We start from the raw sequence: 10065 nt of genomic DNA, 5'->3' as shown, positions 1-10065 counted from the left end.
AATGTCACAATAAATTGTATCTATTTTAATAACAAATTGTGATTTTATTTATATGAAATACATTTCACTTACACGATAACGATCTTTGGAATCTGAGAATTGAAATAGTGGGCACTGTTTACTATTATTATCCCATAAATATCCCCGCAACTTGTTTTTAATGTTATGTGAGTGCAGAGCCTTTCTATAATGAGTTACCGTATATACTCGAGTATAAGCCGACCCGAATATAAGCCGAGACCCCTAATTTTACCCCAAAAAACTGGGAAAACTTATTGACTCGAGTATAAGACTAGGGTGGGAAATGCAGCAGCTACTGGTAAATCTCTAAATAAAATTAGATCCTAAAAAAATTATATTCATTAAATATTTATTTGCAGTGTGTGTATGAATGCAGTGTGTGTATGAATGCAGTGTGTGTGTATGAATGCAGTGTGTGTGTGTGTGTGTGTATGAGTGCAGTGTGTGTGTGTGTATGAGTGCAGTGTGTGTGTGTATGAGTGCAGTGTGTGTGTGTTTGAGTGCAGTGTGTGTGTATGAGTGCAGTGTGTGTGTGTATGAGTGCAGTGTGTGTGTGTGTATGAGTGCAGTGTGTGTGTGTGTATGAGTGCAGTGTGTGTGTATGAGTGCAGTGTGCATGAGTGCAGTGTGCTTGTGTGTGTGATGCAGTGTGTGTATGAATGCAGTGTGTGTGTATGAGTGCAGTGTGCTTGTGTGTGTGATGCTGTGTGCAGAGCCTTGGTGGGGGTGGCCATTTTTATTATTTTTTTTATTATTTTAATACTAATTGTTTTTTTTTTTTGTTATATAAATTTTTTTTAATTATTATTTTTTTTATTATTGTTTTAATATTTTTTCATTATTATTATTAATAATATTTGTATTATTATTTTCGTCCCCCCTCCCTGCTTGCTAGCTGGCCAGGGAGGGGGGCTCCTTCCCTGGTGGTCTAGTGGCATTGGCAGTTCAGTGGGGGGAGAGGGGGGCTGGCAGAGCTGTAACTTACCTTTCTTGCAGCTCCTGTCAGCTCTCTCCTCCTCCGCGCCGTCCGTGCAGCTCCCTCTGTCAGCTCACACTGTAAGTCTCGCGAGAGCCGGCTCTCGCGAGACTTACACTGGGAGCTGACAGAGGTGCTGAACGGACGGCGCGGAGGAGGAGGAAGCTGACAGGAGCTGCAAGAAAGGTAAGTTACAGCTCTGCCAGCCCCCCTCTCCCCCCAGTCTGTATTATGGCAATGCAAATTGCCATAATACAGACTATGACTCGAGTATAAGCCGAGTTCCGGTTTTTCAGCACAAAAAATGTGCTGAAAAACTCTGCTTATACTCGAGTATATACGGTATATAGTATTTTAACTATATTTTATTTTGACTGTAGCAACAGATATCTATATAATTTTATATAGCCAAAGCGGTAAAGCATATTTAGCTAGCTATATAGAAAGATGGATAAGTGGATTTTTAGGAACTTGTATCTTCAAGTACTCGAGAACTAAGACACTAAAGCATCCTATCATAGTGGATGATCCATTATATTTAGGATTTATCAGATACCGTCACAATCCAGTTCAGGTGCAGACAGGACACACATTGCATTGGTGGGGAAAACATATATCATAGTGTTCTGTTATAAAGAGTGGTCGAAAGAACTAGAATTGGGGCAATCATCATGAAACCACTGGAACCAGCAGGCATATTCTAATGGTTATTCCTCCCTTTTTACATTTTTGTACCACTGTTTAGAACAGACACTTTGATAACTCTCTCACATGTAGGGTTGCCACTTGACTGGTACTTTACTAGCACAGCCGGTATTTAGGTTGTATGTGTAACGGATCAACTGGCACCCCGACTGGGTACCTCCGTTGAAGGATGCTCCTAGCGCTTACAGAGGGCTCCAAGCGCTCCGCAGACACCGCAGCCACCGCAGACCCCACGAACCGCCACAGCTTAGTTGGGGTCTTGCCGTCTCCTACCCACCCTGGACCTACGACAAGGCTCCAGGTTCCAGTGGGTGAACCTCTCCTCCCAAGAGAGTGAAGCAGGAACAGGCTCTTTAAAAGAGCCTAGAAGTGATTATCCAAGGGAGCATGCAGAGCATAGCAATCCCTTGTAGTGATATAGCAATTCCCTTAATAAGAGACAGGACTCTAGATTGAGGGTGAAGAAGAACTCTGATGTTTAATGGCAGGTACTCTGCTTTTATGCAGTGCTCCCCTGCAAGGGAGACACCCACAGCAATTAGGCATTAACCAATCAAATATCGGTTGCATCCCACATATTCCCTCCCCTCTGCTTGGGAGATAATTGAGTTTCTTACTGTATAAACAGAAAAAAGTGGCCAGATAATAATATTTACAAGAGGACAGACAAGGGGGTAACCCTAATTGAATTAGCAGAGAAGAGGAAGGAGACGTCTGTCACTCAACAAGGTAGGTATATCTATACAAATCAAGGTAGGAGAGAAGTCGAAAAATAATAATACTTTAATAATAACACAAAAACATAGTGTAAAAACTAGAGCACAAACAGAAGGATAATCACTCCACCCTATCCATAACTACTAGTCTAGTCCAATATGACAGACCGAAGTGGTTGGAAGGGAGGAGAAGGGTATCAGGGGAAGGGGAGGGGGAGTGGGTAAGAGGAGACTAGGCTAAATAAAGTGTAGGGTGCCTAGAAAAAAGTAAAGCTAATTCCAATTCCTACAGTGTAATAATAGCAATATCGTAGATGACCAGTCAGGATCACTAATAATTGAAAATAAGATCTGTTGACTGGATCATTAGGCGTAATGTGACACTATAGTTGTTGTCCACTAGGGGTCACTAGAGAAATAAATCCTAGACCTATTGGTTTACTTCATTCACAAAATAATATCAAGTGTCAATGTGTAAACAGATAGAAACATTACAGTATCGGAAGATTGAACAAAGTGTAACATATCTGTCAGTATTGCAATTAGATAGTACTGACAGGGCACTACAACTGGTTAAAACCGTTGCGTGCTTGGTTACTCCTGTGCTGGAAGGGTGTTAAGTGCATATACGATCGTGCGGTATTAACACCTGGCAAGGACAGTTATTTATTAGGTCTACTGCGTGGTCTCTTACTCACCGTGCTTGATAAGATTATATGTATCAGATTGTACAATATAATCACAGTATCTAGTTTGCAACGGTAGTATACTCGATACGTGATGTTATCTGTTACTCCTGTGTGACATACAATTTAAGCGTACGATCTATCAGTGCGCTAACAGTGCTTAAATTAGCAAGTATAGCTCATATGACACAATAAATAGATTTAGAAAGACATAGAATAGGAATAGTGCCTTCATGGGCACTGGTTATAGTAAAGAGAGTATGCCAATAGAGCCGCACAATAGTAAATAGGTAAAAGATATTGCATATACTGTGGAATAGTTTAGATGAATCAGTACCCAGATCGGTATTATAGTTACTGACCAAGTCTCAACTGGAAGCAATTTAAGCTATATGGAACGCAAGGCCTTAATAAACTTACAACAACTAACAGAGGTTATTATCAAACCAGCCGACAAGGGGGGCAATATAGTTCTTATGAACAGGTCTGAATATGTCACCATGTGCATGGCACATCTGAGTGACTCTACTCACTATAAAACCCTTCCCTCTGACCCCACGAGTCTGTTTATAGGTGAACTAGAGACACTCCTAAATTACGCTTTGGTCAAACAGGTTATTAATCAAGACAAATTCCGGTACTTGTTAACGCACAAAAATCCTACCATCGCAACATTTTATTGTCTGCCAAAGTTACACAATGGCATTCGTCCCCCTCCTGGCAGACCCATTGTATCTGGGAATAACTGCCTTACCGAAGCCCTCAGTAAATTTATTGAGAAAATTCTTCATCCTATGGTGCTTAAACTACCATCCTACTTACAAGACACCAAATCCACACTTCGAAAACTACAGGACATGACAGTTCCACCTTATACCCAGCTGGCAAGTCTGGACGTGGTCGCATTGTACACAAACATTCCACATGAGGCAGGCCTACGAGCATGCAGATTCTTTTTGGATAACGCTGCATATAGCGAGCCCCAAATCACATTCATTCTAGCCACCCTGGAGTTTATTCTCAAACATAATTATTTTGTTTTCAATAGCCAGTATTATCTACAGATCTCCGGGACCGCCATACTTACGCCAACTTATTTTTGGGGTGGTGGGAACAGTGCATTGTTTTGACATCCCGTTTTAACCACTTTCATCAATACATTATAAGCTGGCACAGATATATAGATGATCTGTTACTCATGTGGTCAGGTTCTGTTCCTGCTTTTGAAGAATTTGTGAAGGCTCTCAATGACAACAACATCAATCTGAAACTAACTCATGTTATTGATGAGCATGAATTAGTTTTTTTAGATCTTAAGATTTTGCTACAACAAGACGGGACTATCCAAACAGAACTATTTAGGAAAGCCACCTCGACTAATAGTCTGTTACACTGGGATAGTCACCATCCATATAAATTAAAAGCTTCCATTCCTTATGGACAGTATCTACGAGCATGGCGCAACTGCTCGGTTGACCAAACCTTTTACGATGAATGCAAAATATTAAGATCGCGCTTTAAGGAACTTGGTTACCCGAACCGAGTTTTAAAAAGGGCATTCCAGCGGGTATGTGATGTGGATAGGAACTTAAGTCTTCATTCCACCAAGCCCAAAGTGGAACAAAAGGCCCCACGCTGTATCGCGACTTTCGATCAGGGCTGGGCACCTATGTCCAAGATTCTTAGAAAGAACTGGCCCATATTATTACATAACCCTGAATTATCCAACATGCTACCTGACTACCCTTCTGTAACAGCACGCAGACCTCGCAATTTACAAGATCAATTGGTTCGCAGCCATTTATCATCTCCCTCACCAGCCACGAATTGGGAACCTACAAATGCGGCCATTGCAAGGCCTGCCAATTCATATTACCTTCAAAATCAACTACGTCTACACAAACCCATATCACCATGAACTACAGCACCACTAGGGTTATTTATCTAATCACATGCAACTGTGGAATCCAATACATTGGAAAAACGTTTCAGCAGTTCAGACGCAGAATTTTACAACACGTGGCGTCCATCCCCAGTGGCAAGACACATCCAGAACTTCCATGCTGGCAAATCCGAATTTCTGAAATTTCAAGCAATTGAAAAACTCTTTCCCAATCCTAGAAAGGGCAACTTTAATAAAGTTCTACTGCAAAAAGAATCGCAATGGATTTTTTTATTTAAGACCTTGGCTCTTCTCGGTCTAAATGAGGAAATCAATTTTACACCATTCATAAATTAAGTAGCTTTCAACATCGGGCTTAAGTCCACTATCATTAATGATGACGATCATTTTTTAGTTATTGCCTTAATGTCCATGTTTTCAGTTATCAGAATATGTATTACATCATCCTCAAGATTGGCACCAGTATACTATTTTTTCTAGTATGCAGTCTTTACTATAGCATGAGCCTAGCATGCCTATCTATACATTTTATATCTATGGGCTCATTATCTTGCTAGACCTTATACATCTAGTCTGCAGACTGGCTAGTGTACTACTAGCATTCACTACATAGTGTTACATATGCCCTATTTGGGTACTGCTAGAAACCCTTAATTATGGAACTTTTCCTCCACTAAGGGATCTATAGAAGTTTGATATATCCGTTTTGAGCACTCCTGGCCACCGTACCAGCTCATCAAGCCCCCTCCCCCCTGTGCTCCGAGACAACCAATGAGAACTAAGGGCGGGCTTTTTAAACTTTACTTGCCTGGGGAGCAAGTTCCCCCTGACGAGCCTCTAATCCAGGCGAAACGCGCGTCGGGTTTACACCGACATCATCTTGACATCGTCGTCTACTTTCCGTCATTCCCCACTTAGACTCTATTCCTCCAAGTATCTGACGATCTGGTCTCAGCAGTTGCCTTACTAAAGTTTATCTTGGCTGTTTAACAGCCCTATAGGCAGATAATAGACCGAGTGTGTTAGCTGAGGATACTACCTACCGATCATACTTAATAATCCTTTCAGAACTTAAAGTTTGGGAATCTAACATATCGACCAAGTTAAATTGGAAAGTAACTATCATACCGGTACTGATTCATCTAAACTATTCCACAGTATATGAATTGGAAAGTAATTATCATACCGATCTGGGTACTGATTCATCTAAACTATTCCACAGTATATGCAATATCTTTTACCTATTTACTATTGTGCCGCTCTATTGGCATACTCTCTTTACTATAACCAGTGCCCATGAAGGCACTATTCCTATTCTATGTCTTTCTAAATCTATTTATTGTGTCATATGAGCTATACTTGCTAATTTAAGCACTGTTAGCGCACTGATAGATCGTACGCTTAAATTGTATGTCACACAGGAGTAACAGATAACATCACGTATCGAGTATACTACCGTTGCAAACTAGATACTGTGATTATATTGTACAATCTGATACATATAATCTTATCAAGCACGGTGAGTAAGAGACCACGCAGTAGACCTAATAAATAACTGTCCTTGCCAGGTGTTAATATCGCACGATCGTATATGCACTTAACACCCTTCCAGCACAGGAGTAACCAAGCACGCAACGGTTTTAACCAGTTGTAGTGCCCTGTCAGTACTAGCTAATTGCAATACTGACAGATATGTTACACTTTGTTTAACCTTCCGATACTGTAATGTTTCTATCTGATTACACATTGACACTTGATACAATTTTGCGAATGAAGTAAACCAAACTCCAGCACAGGAGTAACCAAGCACGCAACGGTTTTATTCAGTTGTAGTGCTCTGTCAGTACCAGCAAATTGCAATACTGACAGATATGTTACACTTTGTTCAATCTTCCGATACTGTAATGTTTCTATCTGTTTACACATTGACACTTGATATTATTTTGTGAATGAAGTAAACCAATAGGTCTAGGATTTATTTCTCTAGTGACCCCTAATGGCCAACAACTATAGTGTCACATTACGCCTAATGATCCAGTCAACAGATCTTATTTTCAATTATTAGTGATCCTGACTGGTCATCTACGATATTGCTATTATTACACTGTAGGAATTGGAATTAGCTTTACTTTTTTCTAGGCACCCTACACTTTATTTAGCCTAGTCTCCTCTTACCCACTCCCCCTCCCCTTCCCCTGATACCCTTCTCCTCCCTTCCAACCACTTCGGTCTGTCATATTGGACTAGACTAGTAGTTATGGATAGGGTGGAGTGATTATTCTTCTGTTTGTGCTCTAGTTTTTACACTATGTTTTTGTGTTATTAATAAAGTATTATTATTTTTCGACTACTCTCCTACCTTGGTTTGTATAGATATACCTACCTTGTTGAGTGACAGACGTCTCCTTCCTCTTCTCTGAGTTTCTTACTGTATCTACTCAATTATCTCCAAGCTAAAACTTATACATTTTTATACATTTTATAACTTTAAAACTATACATTCATCTTCACATATTAAAAATCAGCATACTTGAAATATGAACATACTCAAAAATCATGCAAATCCTTCCATTAGTTCAAAAGTTAGTCGCAAGTCCTTTGTGACCGACCGCAGGCACATTTTCATGCCCAAAACAGTTCCATGGATTTGGGCTGTGTGGTCGGTCTATTTTACAACGAGAAAATGACTAAGTCCCATTCGAACGAGCGTTCGCATCTTCGAACGGGACTTAATCTCCAGCCGCGGTGTCGAAGTAGGTATGGGTCACCTGACCGCGTAAGTATAAGTTAAAATGGCCGCCGCCACGTGTTCGTTTGTCGAATGGCGGCCTTGTCGACGACTTCGGCACTTCGACTGCATTCGAAGTGCCAGTTTAAAAGTTGTAACACTACTCCAAAGTATTTAAAGGGCCAGGAACAGCATACAAAAATCCATTATGCCCAAATATAGTTTGTAAAGCGCAATACATCCCAGGGCCATAGTCGCAGGGCAGGAGGCTGGCAAACCGGCCCCTCCAAAAACCAGTGGCAAGGTTACTTTCGCCACAGTATGGCCGGTGCCGATTTGCAAAAATGCCAGCAATGCAAAGGCCGCTATTTTTTTTCTGTGCTGTGCTCTGTTCTCAGGTGATGTGGATCCAGTGGGGTAGCAGCAAGAGAAGTGCACCCTGTCCATCCAGGTATCCATACTAGGTACCAGTGTTTATTTTACTGTAAATGCATGTAATACTTTATTGCCGATTTGCAGTACATCCTGAGGGGAAAACGTATTCACATAGGATCCTCCTGCTGTCCTGCCTGACAACTTTTTCTCCATCTCCCTGTTGTGCTACCTGGCTCCTCCTTCCCCATCCTTCTGCTTTCCTGCCTGGCTCCTCCTTACCCATTCTCTTGCTTTCCTGCCTGGCTCCTCCTTTCCCATCTTCCTGCTGTCCTGCCTGGCTCCTCCTTTTCCATCCTCCTGCTGTCCTGCCTGGCTCCTTTTTCCTCATCCTCCTGCTGTCTCTTTTTTCGCCATCCTCCTGCTGTCTTGCCTGAATCCTTTTTCCCCATCCTCCTGCTGTCCTGCCTGGCTCCTTTTTCCCCATCCTCCTGCTGTCTTGCCTGAATCCTTTTTCCCCATCCTCCTGCTGTCTTGCCTGGCTCCTCCTTTCTCATTCTCCTGCTGTCCTGCCTGGCTCCTCCTTTCCCCATTATCCTGCTGTCCTGCCTGGCTCCTCCTTCCCCATTATCCTGCTGTCCTGCATGTCTCATCCTTCCCCATACTCCTGCTATCATGTCTAGCTCCCAGTGGAGTCTCTAGGATTCATTTTTATGGGGGGCACATGGTGGTCCAGGGACAAAAGTAGGGGGGCACATTTAACCCCGCCCTTGCCGCAGTGTAACCCCGCCCCTGCCGCATGTTAAGCCCCACCCCCGACACAATGTGTTGTTGTTTTTTTAATAATCCCTGGTGGAGGATTTATTATTTTCCACCAGGGATTATTAAAAAAACAAACACATTTCCCTTGATACAGTGCCATAGTTGGCACTGTATCCATATACACACACAGACTGCGGAGTCCATACACACACAAAAGCTTCCTCACTAGCAGGCAGACACACACACAGACTGCTGAGTCCATACACAGACACACAGACTGCTGAGTCCATACACAGACACACAGACTGCTGAGTCCATACACAGACACACAGACTGCTGGGTCCATAAACTGACACACAGACTGCTGAGTCCATACACAGACACACATACTGCTGAGTCCATACACAGACAGACTGCTGAGTCCATACACACACACACACAAACACAGACTGCTGAGTCCATACACACACACACACACACACACACAAACACAGACTGCTGAGTCCACACATACACACACACATACACACACACAAACACAGACTGCTGAGTCCATACACACACACACACACACACACTGCTGAGTCCATACACACACACACACACACACTGCTGAGTCCATACACACACACACACACACAGACTGCTGAGTACATACACACACACACACACAAACAGACTGCTGAGTCCATACACACACACACACACAGACTGCTGAGTCCATACATACACACACACACACACACAAACACATTCTGCTGAGTCCATACATATACACACACACACACACACACAAACACATACTGCTGAGTACATACACACAGACTGCGGAGTCCATCCACAGACACACACACACACACACACACACACAGACAGACTGCGGTGTCCATCCACAGACACACACAGACACAGATTGCTGAGTCCACACACACAAACACACAACCTTTCTCACTAGCAGACAGACAGACACACACACACACACACACACAGCAGCAAGGGGTGTTGCTGAACTGCGGGGGTGGGGCTTATGTGCAGTAGGCGGGGCTTGGTTTGAGGGCGGAGCTTTCAGTGCCCCAGCATCTTTCCACAGACAATACCCAGCACTGCATTCCCTCGGACTGTAATAGACTGTTACAGTCCGAGGGAATAGAATTTAAACACATGGCCAGCAAGTTGCCCTTTTGGGGGGGCACAGC

The sequence above is a fragment of the Pelobates fuscus genome, chromosome 13 (genome assembly GCF_036172605.1).
Source record: "Pelobates fuscus isolate aPelFus1 chromosome 13, aPelFus1.pri, whole genome shotgun sequence".
In the NCBI taxonomy this organism is placed as follows: domain Eukaryota; kingdom Metazoa; phylum Chordata; class Amphibia; order Anura; family Pelobatidae; genus Pelobates; species Pelobates fuscus.
The sequence above is the reverse complement of the archived record's forward strand: the minus strand, read 5'-3'. Positions refer to the sequence as shown.